We start from the raw sequence: 18,755 nt of genomic DNA, 5'->3' as shown, positions 1-18,755 counted from the left end.
CAGTTTGTTCCTTAGTCAAACCCTGAAAGATTATCAATAATGTTAATTCCAATTGTTGTCCAAATAAACTTAAAAAAATAAAAACCTTTACATCCAAGTGCAGCCACAGTCTTCGAATTAGAACTTTGGTTTATGAATTTTGAGGAGATATAATCCAACCCAACAAATGCTTAGCTGATACCTAATCAAAGAATTGTAATTTTTCCTGGAATGTCTGTTTTCTTTTTATTTGTGCTTCTCTCCAGTTTCTTAGCTCTTGTGATTGAAAAATATGCCTGGTGAAAAAATGTTATGCATTGTTCACATTTACTGATAATTTTCTATAATATATTTCTAAATCTGTCTACTGTCCAAACACAGAGCCTCATGCATCCTAACTAAGCATTCTACCATTGGGCTCCCTCTTCAGGATTATGAGCAAAAAAAAAAGTGAAACTACTTCCTCATTCTGATTCTGCACCACATCTTTAGAGGCTGCACATTGAAGGCAGAGAAACATGCAGCTAAACAACCCAGATTTTTTTGTTTCTGAACAGGATCCTGAGAATTGTATCTGAAGAAAAATAAGAAAACACAGCTTAAAGTCACTGCTTTCAAGCTTCTGGAAGAATACAGTTTTCAGGAAACTGGTAAGTTTCTGAATCATGACATCTTTCCTCATTTTTATGCACATGATGAGGAAGTTATTTCTAAAAGTTCTAGCTGTAATTTTGAATCAATCCATACTTTTAAGTATGATTAAAATACTAAGTTAATTAGTAGAAGCAGCACATTAGATATGTAGGAGTATGTTTAACTGATACTAACTTGTAAATGCTTTCCTGGGCAGAAGTGCTCTGTTGACTACAGTTAAAATAATGAGAACTGGTAAGAATAATGAGCGAGTTCTTCATTGTGACAAACAGGCAGATAAGAAAGATTGAAAAATAAAGCAAAAGGACTTCAAAATTAAACAACAACAAGTTGTGGTGGAACCTAGGGTCTATGTGATAATGTCAGTTTCTACCTTCCTTTCTATGTAATGTAAGATGTTTTTCCCCCAAGTTTTGTTTGCAAATCCATCAAAGGCCGCACCCTTCTGGCCTAGTCATTTAAGTTTTCCTTTTACATCTATTTCAGACAGCAAAGGAGCTAAGGAAATGGTGTGTGTGTGGGGAGGGTTGTTGTAGTTTTCTTTTTATTGTGTAGTATTAGTGTGCTTTTCACAAAAACAAAACTACCTTGCTTGTGTTTAGTTTCAGTTCCTGGGATCCTCAGTGTGCATAGCTCCCCAGGGCTGCAGCTAAAAGTGGGAAGTTTCTTTCTCTTTAAGCATCCTTCTCAGGGCTTGGAGATCAAGTGAGCTGTCTTGGACCCCTAAGGTGAAGATACACTTGTCCTTGCTCAGTGTGGGAGAGTTTTAAGGGCTAAGTTCTCTGGAGCATGGTGTCCTGTAGGTGCATTGAATTTAACATAATAAGATTCTTTTTTCACCCTTTAAAACAGGAAGGTAGGAGGTTCTAAGGAGCAAAGATTTAACAACTTGGTATTCTCGAAGGTTGTTTAAACCTATCATAGCAATTTGATTTACTTCGTTCCAACACTAAACGTCAAGATGTTTTTAAAATTTGCAAAATCCCTAGGCTTTTTAAACGCTTCATTGAAGAAATATCATAGATTTGAATTATGTTCTGAACTGCTAGAATGTTGGAAGCAGATTACAGAATTTTTGACATTTTAGTGTTTCTAAGGGAATTTTTGAAGAGTTTAGCACATCATAACAAGATAAGATGTTCTACTTATCAGGAGAGAGATTCATGGAGTGAAAGTGTTTTCTATCTCAGAATCTGTCTATCACTTTGGTGTCTCCTGGCAGCCTCTGGTTTTGAGTTAGTGAAAACAGCCCATGTAGTAGCCAAGGTCTGTGGCAGCCCTCACTGCCTGAAAGAATACGTGAGCTGCAGAGGAAATTCCTGATGTGCAGTGTTTCTGGAATGAATAGAGGAGAGTCCTGTTAGATTTTCTGTTTCCCCTTTTAGTTAAATCCAGAGAGGAAGGTTTACATCACAGTGCAAGTAGTGTGCAGAGCAGGAGAGTGGCCAGCCTGCAGCATGCTACTGGGTATTTATTTTACCAGAATGGTTTAAGCATGGGGAAAGATGTATCTAAGAAGAGTATCCCTTTGACTGTTCTATAAGGTGCTGTTTAAAAATGCTTGGGGTAGAAGTTGAAGGGAGAAATCTGTACCATAAACACTTCCTGAACAACAGTCCGTTAGCTTGCATTTTAATTTACTGTGATGTTGACTTTACTGGTGTTTTTGTTTGTTTGATATAATATATTCTGAGCAAATACATTTTTTAGGAAGACCAGCTCTGTCCTGCATATTTATCTGCTTTCTGGTGACTTACAGAACATGACTTTGCCACATTTCCAAATGAAATAGCTCCAAGAACACACAGCTCAAGTTTCTTTTATAAAAAGAAATCTCCAGGAAAGACTCGGTAAGTTTCTAGTATTGAAAGGCATGTTTACTCTCTTTAATGTCTAAAGTCAATTGAAACCCCGGCATCTGGGAGACTGAAGCAGAAGTATCTTGAGTTTGAAGACAGCCTCAGCTACATAGTGAATCTGTTTCCCCCTCCTGAACTACAGGAGCCCTCGTCGCTAAGGCAAACAAAACCTGCCCCGCGCTATCTCGCCAGCAAGAACAGTCGGGGACACACGAATCTTTCTGCAGCTAAACATTTATTGAATCTTAAAGAGAGGGGCCCAGGGCGCCGGCATGGTGCGGCTTATATACACCCTAGCGTGGCGCATCCACACCTGATTCGTCGCTTACCCATGATCTCATTAGGCACGCCCCAGAGTGGGCAAAGACCTGGCACAAAGGCACTCTTGCACATGCGCACACAGTTAACTTCCTGAAAGGAAGTCGGCTGGTGCGGCGGAGGCAAGCGCCATCTTTTAATGGCGAAAGCTATCCCGGCTTTCCACGTGGGGCACAGTGGAAGCCAGCACGATCTCGTGGTGGCGAATGTTATTGTGGCTCTCCACATCTCCCCCTTATTGTTTTATTAATATGAGGCTGGTCTAGGTCCCTGCAGTTACGTCCATCTGCTGTGGCTCCTGTCTTAGGTCGTTCCTCTATGTCACAGCCTTATCCGTCGAAGGGTAATCCTATCGCCACCGGGCCCCGTGTCTTAGATTGGTCTGTGCATGAGGAAAGTTGCCTGTCTCTGGATACTGCAGTGCTGTGTGACAGTAACTGCTAAACGACCTAGGGTGAACTCTATGAAAGAGGCCAGCCAGAAAATGAGTTAGTGGGGAAATCATGATCACCCTATCGCGTGCAATGAGGAAACCTCAGCGATGTAGAAGGGCTGATCAAAGAATCATTGAGTCTCTCTCATCCCAGTGTAATGGATCCACAGATCCATGGGGTGCAAGAGCAGAGAACTCAGATACCGACTAATTCTTGAGCATAGATAACCAAATTCTAGGGGAGGCCCCTTGTTCAATGGCCACAAGTGCTTGAGTGATAACGACCTTGTCACGTTTCTGTTGAGATCTGAGTTTGTAAACCAACCATAGCACGAACACTAATCCACAGCATAGGGCTGCACCAAACAGAGCCACCCCCGATAAGTAGTGGGCACCTCATCTGGTTCTCCTCAGCTGTTACCGCCAAGGGCCGTAGTCAAGCCGCTCCTATAATAAAATTTATAATTCCCAATTGTTAGCAACTACTCCAGAAAGTTCACCCACTGTGCTTGACTAACAATAGATTGGGGGAGGGTAACTCCAGACACTGTAGATACAATGGCTGTAGCAGTAATGGCTGCTACAATAGCAGCGAAAGTAACAAGGTCTTTCCCAGGACAGTTCAGGATCTCTGGAACAACCAGCAGGCAATGGAACCATGTCTGAGATCTGCACAACTAGGGCAGAGTTCCGCAGTCCATGGCAGCTTCACGCAGGTGGCATTCCTGTGAAGCTATAGACTACAAAATGACAACACCAGTTAAGGCAGCAAGAGTCACCAGGGGAATGAGGGGGGCAGCAACGGCTGGAGTCCAGTCTTCTCCAGGAAGCAGCAGTGTACAGAGGGTCTGAGCGTAGGCCACAGTGGGACGGGACACACGCAGCGGTAATACTGACTGCAGCAATGCCAAAATCTCTGTGATGACAAAAGATGAGGGGGAATCTTCCATCTTCCTCTCAGGGCAGAGGAATGACTCCAGGGACCTGAACCACGAGAGCTGAATCTTCATGCAACCAGGATCAGCAAGTCTCAGCAACCACCTCTGGCAGCTGGCATACTCTTGTAGCATCCTGTGGAAAAAACACAAACATTCCCTCTTCTCCATATAGAATATCTGAACAGGATCATGCCAATACGTGAATCTTTCTATTTCACCTAGGCAGAAGTATGCCTAGTTGTAGGGTGTCATAAACACTCGGAGTTCCTTGGCATACAAATTTTAAAATTGGAAATAAAAGGAGTATTATTAAATAATTGTATAGCATACATAGCATACAGGTATATAACTCCCCCTTTTTATTTTTTAAGATATAGTAAAGATATTATTTATTAAGGTAAGTCCTCGAGGATTAAATTGAGGACACTGAGCACTTGTATTTATAAATTGACTTGTATACCAAATTATTGTCTCTAGCATTATTGTTTTGGATATATAAAGAATGAGATTTTTTGACTAATTGTTCTTATGTAAGGCCTATAATCTGTCTGGTATCATTGTCCTCCCTTGTTAAGGAGTCTAGGCAATCCAGTTTGAGTTCTTAATGTCCTATAAAGTAAGAGTATTTAGTGTTCTTAACCACTAAGCCATCTCTCTAGTACTTCACAAACTTTATTTACCTAAACATAAGCATTAATTAGAAATGTCAAAACCTGTAAATATTTTCCAATTTCAGTCTTACTAGAAATCCCTGAGCTGGCAGGGCGAGGCTGGGAATTGAAAGTAAGCAAATGGGGTCTTCTTCTTTTTATATCAACTCTATTACCATATTCAAAGAGCTGGGTCTATGGTTTTGTTTAGTTGTCTGAGCCAGAGCACTGAAAGGACAGTGAGTTGTCAGACAATTTACACTGAAATCATCACTCACTGATTTTATGTAGAAAACTTGTCTCTAGTAAAGCATTAAGTAATTGAAATCAATTGTAAAACACAAGCCACACATTGGCTCTCAGTATATGAATTGAAAGCTTGATTTAAAAACAGTGGCTAAAGCACAGAATTTAATAATCTGTGCTGAAGCAACAGAAGCTCAAGAGAATAAACACATGATCCAATCATACATGTAGCCTTTTCATTAGATGAACCACCTATAAATACAGTAAGCACATTTCCTATGGGTTGCATTTACAAATATACAGGAAGTACAAAAGCATGTAAAGAGTAAAATTATCAATTTTGCCTGAAAAATTTGTATATGTAATAGGCCAAATATCAGTATTTTGTAATAACCAATTAACTGTTGTTTGGAATAAGATATGTTTTACCAGGTTTCTTTTTAAAATACTTCCATGACTCTAGCCTACAATTCTGTATTAACACAGCTGAAGCTTTATCTCCAATGTGCATAACAAAGACCTAAGTCCTCTGGTAAGGTGAGGTACTTAGCCAATTAACATATCCTTAGAAGCTTAAAATTAGTTTCAAATATTCTTTTCTGGAGTAGTGTAACAGCTACTCCCCAAATATTAAAGCTCATTTTGAAAGCAGAAGTTTGTAGTAAAAATTTCCATATACACTGAAAAGACTTAAGTTCTAACTTCTAACATTGAAGAAGCGACAAAATTACATAATACAAGGCTGTTAGCCATTCCTAATGATATCACTTTATGTGCTCTCTAAAATTATAAGCAAGCTCACGAAATGAAAACTCAAAATCAATCCTCTAAATCTATCTTGAAACGGCAGTTGGAGTAAACAAACTGGCTGTAGTGCTCTCACAAGTTCTAAAACCTCATCAATCCTGTGTAAATCTTGTAACAATCTCTACCTGTTTGATTTTTCTTAATTACAAATAAGTTTGAGTTAGTCAATGTAACACTGGCAATCTTTAATCACAATCTTTCAGTTCTCCTTGTAACACCAGAGCACAGCCACAATTTTGGAAAGTCACCTGAGTTCTGAGTACTGACTAGGCAGCTGTTCTTGGGGCAGTGGAATTAGCATCAAAATACAGATAGCTTCAGGGCAAACCACAACTTTGGAAAGCAAAACTCAACCTCCAACAATCTAGTCTCCAAAATCCAGTCTCTAAAACGCCAAGTCTGTCCTTCATGTTACAAAGTTTGACTGCCAATTCCTGCATATGAACGCACGATGGTGTAGTCTCCAGTACCTCAACAAAGAGACATTGTCCTAAATTCTTTTAAAAGCCTGGTTTCTAGAATAAGAATTCTATAAAAATATTATCTCAATTTAGACCTATTTTCCTAGGTTGGCTCATGTCATATGTTGTCTAGAATGACTTTATCCAAATTACCAGCTTTATGTCAACTTTCTGTTACCAATATTATACCTTTTTAACCATATCTAATAATTTAAAAGCCAACAATCCATGACCAAGGCATGTAGAGCATATTTATACATTTAAAACCAATGAGAAACAAAATTGAAGTGGCTACACATATCTTTAATATTTAGACCAAGCACCATTTTTACCTTTTTAGCTATGATTTTAAGAGAAGCACCTTGTCACCTGTTGAGTCAAATAATAAGTCAGGGATTTTTCTAAGAGAAACAGCTATTAGCTCCTGTACCAAAGGAGCTGAGGAGCTGCTGGCACCTTTAAGATCAGCTCGTGCAGACGCTTAGCCCCTGGGCAGCTTCTCCAGCTGACCTAGACTCCTGGCTACAGGTACAGGGCTCTAAAGACCAATTGAAACTGCTTTTATTCATTTGTTCCTTTTTTGAAACGAGTTAAAACCAAATCAAGATGTGAACGACCGGCAGATAAAGTTTTTACCATTTTCTCTTTTGAACATGAAACATAAAACATTTAAGCAACAAGAAACAAAAACCACAGACATAAACTGACATACACGGACAGCTTGGTGCACCAAGGAAAGACAATAGACAAAGAGGGAAAAAACCAGATGGTGTTCCACGAAAGGGAACCCAGATTCCAATAGGAGTCAGCAGAGAGGTAGGATTTCCCCTTTCCCACCACTTATACGGTGACCATCCACTCGAGTGGAGTTGATATGGACGATGGATTGTCTCAATTCCTGGACTAGTCCATCAACGTGTTGAAACCAAATTCCTGTAAGATACTAAGATATATTATGGGATATCTGAGCAGCACAACTGACATTCACAAATGGTATGGAAGTGAAACACAGTCCTGAATATTTTTATTCACAACCCAATTACATTAACTCCATCAAGCTGTGCATGGGCATTGAGATGTCCTTTTGTTTGATTCTCCTGAGTAAATTTTTCAGGCGGTCTACCTCTATCGAATCTGATCAGTATGACTCTGTGAAGTTCTTCTTCATAGCGAGCTGCCTCATCTTTTAAATCTTCTTCCTCAGAGGAGCTAAGCTCGTCTGTCTCTGAGCTATCAAGCTCTGAAGCCTCTAATTCCTTTACCGGATAAAGACTTCTCCTTTTCAAGACTTTTTTCTCCTTTCTCTGTTTCATCTCTCCCGGGGCGTTCTTTCCCCAACCTCTCACTTCCTCAGATCTGGAGTGTTTGGAAGGACCTTTTTGCTTATATGTATCTTTTCTCCTTGAGCTCTTTAATTTTTTACCCCGCTCTATTTCTGACATGCTGCCTTGTAACTCCCCTAGCACTCTCTGCCCTGCTATTACAGTTGGGCGGCTCCCATATGACCTCTGACGCTGTCTAGCAGCAGCCAAAAATCAAAAACCAAAAGAGAAAGCATGAAGGCTGCTAAAACGATAACAAAAACTTCTGCCGCATCTTCTAGCCGGGGAGTGAAGTGGAACAGATCAAGACCAAACATATCTCTCAGAGCTTACCCGCGTCCTGCAGCTTTGGATTCTCTCCGCGGATGGAGGACCCCTCTCTCGGTGCCTGGCTATGGTGTGGAGTTTCTATCCCGGGTTTTCGGCACCAGATGCCCCGCGCTATCTTGCCAGCAAGAACACACGGGGACACACGAATCTTTCTGCAGCTAAACATTTATTGAATCTTAAAGAGAGGGGCCTGAGGCGCCGGCATGGCAGGGCTTATATACACCCTAGCGTGTCGCATCCACACCTGATTGGTCACTTACCCATGATCTCATTAGGCATGCCCCGGAGTGGGCAAAGACCTGGCACGAAGGCAGTCTTGCACATGAGCACACAGTTAACTTCCTGAAAGGAAGTCGGCTGGCGGGTCAGAGGCAAGCGCCATCTTGTAATGGCAAAAGCTATCACTGCGTTCCACGTGGGGTGCAGTGGAAGCCGGCGCCATCTTGTGGTGGCGAATGTTATTGTGGCTCTCCACAAAAACCTAATTCTGAAAATGAAGCCATATCTCTACAATTGCATAGGCTTATCAAATGCATGTTTTCCTTGTTAAATATTCTAGAAGGAAAGAGAGTATCATTTCTTTCATCCCGTACTGTTAACTGGGCCTAGTGCTGACTGTTGACGGCCCACTGAGGGAACAATAGAGTGTTCTGGAGGTGGACGGGACTGCAGATTACCAAGAATCTAAGCATACTAAATGATGTAGAACGGCATAACCAACTACAAACTCTATACTATGTAGTGTGTCAAAAGTTACATCTAATCTAAGGCAGAAACGTGGGAAGTTTAGCCACCATTTTCGCTGAGTCTTTCTTTTACACCTAGCATGCAGTAATAATCTGGGGAAAAGCATTGCTGTAATATATCATTCAGGAAACTGAAACAAACCTGTGCAGTTTCCTGACCCCGAAATGAGGAAGCAGGGTGTGCCCTGTTGGGCTCCAGCCCTACCTTAAGTTAGGGCATGCCTGGGCTGTTGCTCAGGCCCTGCCTTGAAGTCAACAGCTGTGACAGTATGTTTCTCTGACACTGTTGATCCCCAAAGATATCAAGATAAAAGTTCTTTAGGAACAGACTGCAGAATGGAGGACTAATAAGAGTGCAGAACCCTGGAACTGCTCAATCAGCCTAAGTATACAGGGGAAGATTCTCCAAGCAGTAGCCAGCATCCCTCTCCCATGTTAACACAGAGGTTTCCCGTGAGTTCCTCTGAAACAGATGAACAAGAACAGCAATGGTTTCCCTCATATTGCCCCCTTTATGGAACAGCCTGGCTGGAAAGAGACCTACTTTAACCATCAGATATTTTTCCTGGCCACAGCCTCTTCTCCTATATACACACAAGGTGGCATTTTGGTCGCTATCAAAGGCCCAGGGGTTTCAAATGCATTCCTACAGTCTATCCAGCATTTAAAGTTGAAGTCATAAAAAAGAGCCAGTTGTAGGAATACTTCTTTACCCAAACCATTGTCACCTATAAACCCGGAGCTTCTGCATTGTGCTGTGTGGACATATAAAATGTTTTTGAGACTGTTGGAAAAATCATGCAAAACTATCACAAATACAATAGTTTAAGATTAGGATGTAGCTCAGTATAGAGTCCATGCCTAACAGATGGTTGTGTTCCCAGTATGAACAGAGAGAGAGAGAGAGAGAGAGAGAGAGAGAGAGAGAGAGATCCTGTAAAATATTGCTTTACTTTTCAACCACCATTGTAGAGGTGGGGAGCTGAGGAAGTTCTGATGTTATAAAGGGTTACATCTGTGTGTGTGTGTGTGTGTGTGTGTGTGTGTGTGTGTGTGTGTGTGTGTGCTCATGCACTTGGAATTGAATCAGGACCATCCACCTGCTAGGAAAGGGTTCTGCCATGGAACTATATCCCAACCACACTCTTTTTTTTAACTTTTTAATTTTAATCAGAGTATCACTACATTACCCAGATCTTTAACCTTAAACAATGAGGAAGCTTCTGTAATAAGAGATAAAATGATATCAGGCTTGGCTTGGGAAGAAGAGATGAGAGTCACTGTACTTAAGAAGAATGCTGCTTCTATTTCCCTGTGATTCAACCAGCAAAGGACACATAATGGGTCACTGCCATTGTATGAGATAATTTAAAAACAGAGGGCCCACCAGCCCCACATCTCACACACACATACCAGTTATAGGTATATGGACATACCACATTACAGAGGAATTTTAGTACAAAAATCAAAAGAACTGCTCTGGTAAGGATCACATCTAAAGACCCTCAAGGTAGGTCTGTGTGATCTGACCAGACACACCATTAGTGTACACCTTTAATTCCTAACAGTGAAAGTAAGATTACTTTGTAAAAGGATGCTGCTACCTTTCAAAGTGATGTCCAATTAGGAGGCAAAGTAATAAATCAGAGAAAGATTTGATAGATGAGTTAGTTATAGAAGCCACCCAACTCTTACAAGAACAGCACAGGAAAGAGAAGTCAGGGAGGGTCAATCAGTTGGGAACCAGTTCAGGCAATGAAGTTAATGCAGTATGGTTGATTTCATTCATGAGTTCCATTGAGTTTGTGCAGTTCATGCAGGGCAGGTCAGCAGAGGCAGTTGAAGCCAGAGAATAAAAAAGGAGTCAGAAGATTAGAACGAACTGCCAGAGTTAGTTTGAGGCCAAGCAGAGTAATTCATTGAGGAGCTGAGAAGCCAGTTCGAATAAGTACCTTGGAGAAGAGTTTGAGCTAGAACAGATCAGTTGAATCACACAGCCAGAGTTCAGAAAGAGCTAGAAAGGGTAAGTTATTCAGCAGTGAGCTGAGACAACAACAACTATATCAGACAAATAAAATATACTTTTATACCACATAAACATATACTATACAGATACGTACATGACAAAGAAATACATCACGCACATATATGCTATACCATATGTGAACAACACATGTGCACCACACACATAATACATAAACACACTGTCCATACCACAGAATACACATACACAGACTCTCTCTCTCTCCCTCTCTCTCTCTCTCTCTCTCTCTCTCTCTCTCTCTCTCTCTCACACACACATACACACACACACACACACACACACACACACACCATATACACACCTAAACACAGTTGTCACTTATGTACACATTAACCAGTGGTGCCCGTACAGATGCCTAATGTACAGAAATAGCTATAACTACTAGCCAGTGGAGAACAGGAAGCTCACGGCTGCTTTTTAAAATCTAGAAATAGTCACCTAGTTTTTTTTCTTCCTTATATCCTGTTTTTCCAGAGAAACATTTGATAAGGTTATACTTTTTTCAATGTGTGATTTTGACAGTTGTGTAGAAATTTAGATTACTGTGGCTATAGGCCTTATTTCTGGATCCTCTAGTCTCTGAGACTGTTTTTGTGCTAAATCCATGTTGGTTTTTCACTGCAACTCTGGAGTATAATTTGAGATCAGGTATTATGATACCCTTACATTATTCTTTATGCTTAAAATTGCTTTGGCCTGTTCAGATCATTATCATGTTTACTGACCAGTTTGAGTTTAAGAATATTAAGTTTTCTGGATGTTCATATGTTTAAAGTTTAACTAAAACATTATTCTACAAAAACAGATAATTTTGTTTCTGAGTATTCTTTTTTTAAGTTACAAAATCCCAACTTCCACATAGATAAGTCTTAAAGGGAACATTATCAAAGACAAGGAATGTATCAACTGGCAAGCAGCTACTGTTTATTTCAGAATCACAATTACAATTGCATGTGAAATGGGAAATACTCAGGTCTAATATATACTATAGAATGACTGCCATATGGTTTAAAGTTATTTTTAAAACTTATCATGCATCTTTATATAATTTGTATGAGGTTACATTCCAAGTTGCCTGTGTGATTTCCATGATAAAGTATAATGCTAAGATATTGTCATATTACGTTTCTCAGGGAACAACTTTGAAGCTTGGACATGGATAGGCACGCAACTCAACCTAAATTGATCAAAGACTGGACCAAAGAACACATAAGAAAATGGATAACTGAAGACCTTAAAATTGATGAGAAATATGCCCAAATCGTGTTTGATGAAGAGGTAACAGGGATGGTCCTGCAGGAACTAACTGAAAAGGATCTTAGAGAAATGGGCTTGCCACGGGGTCCAGCACTTCTGATAAAACGTATGTATAACAAACTAATTAGTTCCCCTGAAGGTCACAATCAAGATTCCAGACAATTAAATAATAAAACACTCTCTATAAATGAACAACCAAAAAAGAGTAACAGTGAGGAAGAAAACTCAATTTCATTGAACAGTGACCTTGGTCTTAGAGAGACAGGGCAGAATGAGGAACAAGAACCAAGTCTTATGGAAATAAACACATTAGGTGATGTAGAGACTAAAGACATGAAAGGTAATAAGCCCAAATCAGAACAGATGTCTTGCATGCCACACCCTTTTAATTTTGCCCATGATGCCAAACGATACATAGAACATTCTATTTTGCGAGTGGCTGAGACAGGGCCACTCAATCTCATTGACCCAGTTCATGAATTCAAAGCCTTCACAAACACAGAGACAGCCACACAAGAGCAAATGAAGATGAAATTCAGCAACGAGACGTTCCGATTTGCAGCAGCTTGCATGAATACACGTACCAATGGTACTATCCATTTTGGAGTAAAGGACAAACCACATGGGGAAATTGTTGGTGTGCAAGTCACCAGTAAAGACATCTTTATTAACCACTTCAATGTAATGATCACAAAGTATTTTGAAGACAGTGATATCTATGAAGCCAGGGCGTGTATCCGGGAACCAAGGTTTGTGGAAGTCCTTCTGCTGAACAATACACAATCTAATAGATTTGTCATCGAGGTGGATGTTATTCCCAAACATTCTATATGTCAAGAAAAGTATTTCTACGTTATGTTGCAAACTTGCACAGGTACAACATGGAAACAAAGCAAAGATACTTCATTGTTTGTGAGAGAAGGAGCTAGCTCTCGGGATATCCTGGGCAACCCCAAACAACGGGATAGAGAGTTCAAAAAATTTCTTGAGAATTTAAAGATGTTGATAGCATCTAGAAAAGCAGCTGAAGAATGTGTGGTGGTATCTAAGAAAGACAGTGAAGGACTAAAACTGTCTAAACTTTTGACCAGACACCAAGGCTCACTTGATAAATCTTACTATGATTGGTACATTCTTGTAACAAATTCCTGTGTATCAACACAAATGGAGCACTTAGATATTATAAAGGAAATTAAATTGTTTGCTGTGCTAGATTTTGATCCTTACTCTCACATCAAGGGAGTGGTCAAAGCTTACAGAGAAAGCAGGGTAGCGAACCTTCACCTACCCAGTCATTATGAGGAAAAAACTACCATAGAAGAGAAAATTTCCACTCTGAAACTTTATGAGCAGCCCAGTTGGATCTTCTGCAATGGCAGAGTAGACTTGTCATGTCAACCTCTAGAGCCACATTTATGGCAGTGAGATAGAGCTTCTGGTGTTAGAAAGGTCATTTCATTCCTCACAGATGGAAATATAATAGCAAGGGGGAAGGTTTTGGTGATGTTTCTCTTACTTTCTCCAGTAGAAAATCAAAAGGATCCACTCCTTGAGACTTTCTGTGCTTTCTATCAAGTTTTTAATGGAATGGATAATATGTTATGCATCTGTGTAAACCCAAGTATCTACCAACAATGGAGTGATCTCCTACAAGTAAGACTGGAAATGAAAGATGATTTAGCAAAACATAGCATTTCCACTTTAAACATAGAACTGGTCAACAGCACCATACTCAAACTGAAATCAGTGATTCAGTCTTCAAGGAGATTTTTGCCCTCCTGTGGTTCCTCCTCAGTTATTCTGGAGAAAATGGATGAAGACATCATGAGTGCATTGGAAATCCTCTGTGAAAATGAGTGTAGAGACAAAGACATAGAGAAAGATGAATCTCAATTCCTAGAATTTAAGAAATTGAGAGAAGAACACTTTTATCGAGGAGGCAGAGTATCCTGGTGGAACTTTTATTTTTCTTCTGAAAACTAATCTTCAGCTTTTGTAAAAAGAGATAATTTTGAAGAGCTAACAACTTTAATACAGCAGTGTGCAGACTCTCCTAAACCAGTATTTGCCAAAGTCATCAACTTGTACCATCACCCAGGCTGTGGAGGTACAACGTTGGCTATGCATGTTCTCTGGGACTTAAGGCAGAAGTTCCGGTGTGCTGTCTTGAAAAACAAAGCAACCGATTTTAGAGAGATTGGAGAGCAAGTAAGCAAGCTTATCAGCTACAAGGCTTCCAGCCACCAGGATTACATTCCCGTTCTTCTCCTTGTGGATGATTTCGAAGAACAACAGAAAACCTATATTCTATAGAATGCCATCAATTCCTTTATAGCAGAAAAGGGTGTGAGATATGAAAAAACTTTAGTAATCATCCTAAACTGTATGAGATCTCAGAATCCAGATGAAAGTGCAAAATTAGCTGATAGCATTTCACTAAAATACCAACTCTCTCCAAAAGAAAAAAGAGCCTTTGAGGCCAAACTGCAGGAATAGAAAAGGAGTATAAGGACTGTGAAAACTTTTATTCCTTCATGATCTTGAAAGACAATTTTGATACAACTTATATAAAGAATGTAGTGAAGAATACACTGAAGAACCTGGATGCTCACAGCAGAAAAGCCCAGCTCATTTCTTATCTGGCATTACTGAACACTTACATTATAGACTCTAACATTTCAGTATCACAGTGTGAAATATTTTTGGGAATCACTTTCACAATTAAACGTGGGAAACCCAAAACTGTAGAAGACAACATGGGAACCTATTCTACACTTCTAATAAGGACTGAAGTTTCAGATTATGGGAGGTATGCTGGTATACGTATCATTCACCCTCTAATTGCCATCCACTGTTTAAAAGAACTGGAAATGAGCCACGGAATGGATAAGTGTCAGATTGCACTGAATATGCTAAAAGAGAACATATTCTATGATTCTGGACTAGGAAGAGAGAAATTTAGGCACGATGTGCAAACTCTCTTGCTTACGAGACAATGCAAGGAGCATGGAGCTGAAATAGACACACTGTTTTCCCCATTCATTGAAGAATTGCAGGATGAGGAAACTGAAAAGGTCCTGACTGCAGGAAGTAACTGATTCCCACAAAATGCATTCATTTGTCGAGCTTTAGCAAGACACTTCTATCTTAAAGAGAAGAACTTTAGCAGTGCTCTGGTCTCGGCAAATCAGGCCAAAAGGAAAGCACCTAAGAATTCCTATATTTCAGGCACACTTGGTCGAGTTTACAAAAGTGACATCAGATGCTTGTTAGGTAAAAATAACACTTGTAGAAGTCTTAGTGTGGATGATCTAACATGCTTCCTAGATGTTGGTGAAAAGTCTTTGAAAGCCTTCAAAAAGTCTCAGGAACAAACTGACAGTAAAGACTATGAAACTGAGGTCTGGCCACCACCGACATTCCAAAGAATAACATAAAATACAGCTGGCTTCTTCAGGGAAATAGAAGTGGGTCTTGACACTATCCAGCTTCTTCAGCTCACACCTCCTTTCCATAAAGAAAATGAAATGTCAAAAGAATCTATGGCACAGTTTTTATCTGGAAAGGGGACCATCCCTCCAGAACCCAAAGTTCTCAGCAACTTTACAACCTTCCTACAGAATTTGAAATGATCCTTTGATTTTTTTTTTTTTTTTGGATTATATGGGTCTTCTGAAATGAAGGAACACTCCAAAAGAATTGACAGAACTCTCACTATGTAGAAAAGTCAGGCACTGTTTCAAGAAATATGCAAAACGTTTTTGCCAGGAGTTACAGGGCAAAGAAGATCTGTTACTCCAAGAGGAGAACTGTAGGAAGCGCATAAAAGCTTGGCGAGCAGATACATTTTCAGGACTCCTTGAATATCTTAACCCAAACCACAAAGAAGCAAACAACATGGAAAATATAGTGGAACACTATGCCTTCCTATTACAGCATACCTTAAACAAGCAATTGTCAAAGGCACTGATAAAGGACACACAAAATTTCATTTTGGCCAACATTATTCTCAGTTGTCTAAAGCCTAGTTCCAAGCACATCCTGTCATTTAGCACACTGAAAAAAAAGTTCAGAGAGGTCCTGCAGATTGTGGGACTAACTCATTCGTATCCTGACCCTTATTTCCTGGCCTGTCTCCTATTCTGGCCAGAAAACAAAGAGCTAGATCAAGATTCCTCACTGATAGAAAAGTATGTCTCATCCTTGAATCGATCTTTCAGGAGACAGTACAAGCACATGTGCAGGTCCAGGCAGCCAAGCACACTCTTCTACCAGGGGCAGAAGAAGGGTCTTAACAGTCTTGTTCACAAGGCTGAAATCGAGCGCTACTTCAGTGAAGTACAAGATTCAAATTCTTTCTGGCAGAGTGGAGTAGTGTGGGAAAAAGGAGAGGTCAAAGACATCCTATGCCTGCTGGATGGCCAGGCTGAAGGCCAACTAATCTCACTAGAATATGGAACAGAGGCAAAAATAAAAATACCCGTGACTTCTGTGTATTCTGGTCCACTCAGAAGTGGAAGGAACATAGAGAGAGTGTCCTTCTACCTTGGATTTTCCATTGAGGGCCCTCTGGCATATGGCATAAAAGTAATATGAGGAGGTATATTAGTTCAACAATGTTATTTTGCATCTCTCATTGTACTTACTCTTCCTAGCCCATAGAATTTGCATGGCATTATTGGCTTAATTATAATCACACAGTTTGCTTCTTTTTCTCTGAATCAGTTCTGGGAAACTTTGTAGGACAGGAAATATATCCATACAACAGAGCTTAGCCACAGTAGCATCAGCCATTCCCATATCCTCAGTATGTACTCCCAAGTAGATATAATTGTTTAAAACATTTCAATTGGTCTCTGAGTCACACTGTAACTGGTCAATAAAAATTTGTTGTAAATTAACTGACTTTTCTGAATTATTTCTTCATTATCACACCAGGGATTTAACTAAGAATAGGATAAAAGTAAGGTTAGAGATACAGCCCAGCAGTTAAATGCACTTGCTACTCTCACAGAGGGCCGGAGTTCAGTTCCCAACACCCACATCAGTGGCTCACAACCTCTTAAGTTTGGCACAAGGGAATCTAATGTCCATCTGCACCACCACTGTGGCAATATACATGTGCTCATGTGTGCATGTGTATACAAGCCCATGTGTACACACATACACACACACACACAGAGAGAGAGAGAGAGAGAGAGAGAGAGAGAGAGAGAAATAAACTTTAAAACCTAGACACAAACAGAGTTTCAGAGATCTCTACTCGAGTGAGCTGGAACTTTATACATACATACTAAGATCTTAATATATTCATATATTAGTAATTGCTGTGTGAGTGTCTATATGAGAGTGTGTGGGCAGGGGGGAGGGAAGGCAATGCCTGGGGCAGGTTATTGAGACTTCAAGCACCCAGAGGTCCACTCACCTCTTACTAACACTTGGAAAAAGCTTCTGTGTAAAGTACATTCATTGTACTCAGCTCTTCTATTAAACTCTCTCAGTGCATGCATATGTCTATTCACACAATTCCTTTTTCCACCTTTTTACTTTGGAATGCAAAAGTGAAGGGAACAAGATTCAAAGATGTCCCCGCCAGCGGGGACCCAGTTATTCAGGGTCCCGAAGAGGCTTTCTACCTGTGGGCCAAAATGGGGGTGAAGAGAAGAAGGAGACCAAGCAAGATTCTGTTGTCAAGGTCTCGTTTATTGAGAGAAATGTACAGCATTTAATGTGCTGAGGCAGGAATAGAAGCAGGAACTGAAGCTTAGGGTGGGGGACTTTGGGAAGTGCCCAAGGATATAAGGTGAATCACTACACTGCAAGATATCCTACTATAACAAAGAGGCAACAGTCTTCCGGGGACCTGTTCTTTGAAAAGGTCGAACCCTTCTTAGGAATCTGCTCAGGGACATCCGGTGTTTTGCTCAGGATGAAACATCCTGTCATTGCTCCCAGGGTCTTCCTGGGAGAGGCTCTTAGTTCAACAATCTCAAGTCTGTATGGCAGTCATTTCAAGGTTAAACCTCTGTGGCCATGCAGGCCAGAGTCAAGTAGCAAACTTGAGTTATGCAGTCACAAAACGGCCAGGCCCAAATCCAATATGGCTCACTGCATCTCCCCCGTTATTCTTTTTTAAAAAAAGGACCATTAGGTGGAAGTAGTGGTCTGAGATAGATCAGACATGCCTCACAGAGTGCCCAGCTCGGCCATGGCAAGCCACTCTTGCAGTTAGGACTGCACCCCAATGGCTAGGAATGAACTTATGCTGCAACACACCGTTCTGGGCTATACGTGTGTGTTATTGGGGGAGAAACTGGGCAGAGGAGCATTTGACCGGCCCGTACATTTAAACGGGGTGTAGCCACCTCTGTCTTAGGATCGACCTCTTGAACCCCAGCCTTATCTGTCATAGGATCACCTTGTCGCCCCCAAAGGGACCATGTCTTAGATTGGTCAAGGGTCAGAGGAAGTTGCCCGTCCCTGAGGATAGCTACATTGGGTCATCTTCTCATTCCTCTTACTTGAGCCCAGGGGCGAAAGAGTAGGAGCCAGATGGCAGTAATATAAGAGATTGTGGAAATGAGCCTCTCCCGATAAGTAGTGGGCACCTCATCTGGTTCTCCTCAGCTGCTATGGCCATACCACCAAGGGCCTAGTCAAGCCTCTCCTGTATTAAAATTTAGAATTCCCAATTGTTAGCAACTACTTCAG

General features: G+C 40.6%; 1 pseudogene across 1 annotated transcript; it reads left to right on the top strand.

Annotated features, from left to right (window-relative positions):
* The first annotated feature begins 354 nt into the window (after positions 1 to 354).
* Positions 355 to 16,945, top strand: Samd9l-ps2 (sterile alpha motif domain containing 9-like, pseudogene 2; annotated as a pseudogene). Its single transcript, XR_005503439.2, has 3 exons — positions 355 to 629; positions 2,393 to 2,483; positions 11,921 to 16,945. The product of XR_005503439.2 is annotated as a sterile alpha motif domain containing 9-like, pseudogene 2 (transcript).
* Positions 16,946 to 18,755: the final 1,810 nt, after the last annotated feature.

The sequence above is a fragment of the Rattus norvegicus genome, chromosome 4, assembly GCF_036323735.1.
Source record: "Rattus norvegicus strain BN/NHsdMcwi chromosome 4, GRCr8, whole genome shotgun sequence".
In the NCBI taxonomy this organism is placed as follows: domain Eukaryota; kingdom Metazoa; phylum Chordata; class Mammalia; order Rodentia; family Muridae; genus Rattus; species Rattus norvegicus.
The sequence above is the reverse complement of the archived record's forward strand: the minus strand, read 5'-3'. Positions and strand labels throughout refer to the sequence as shown.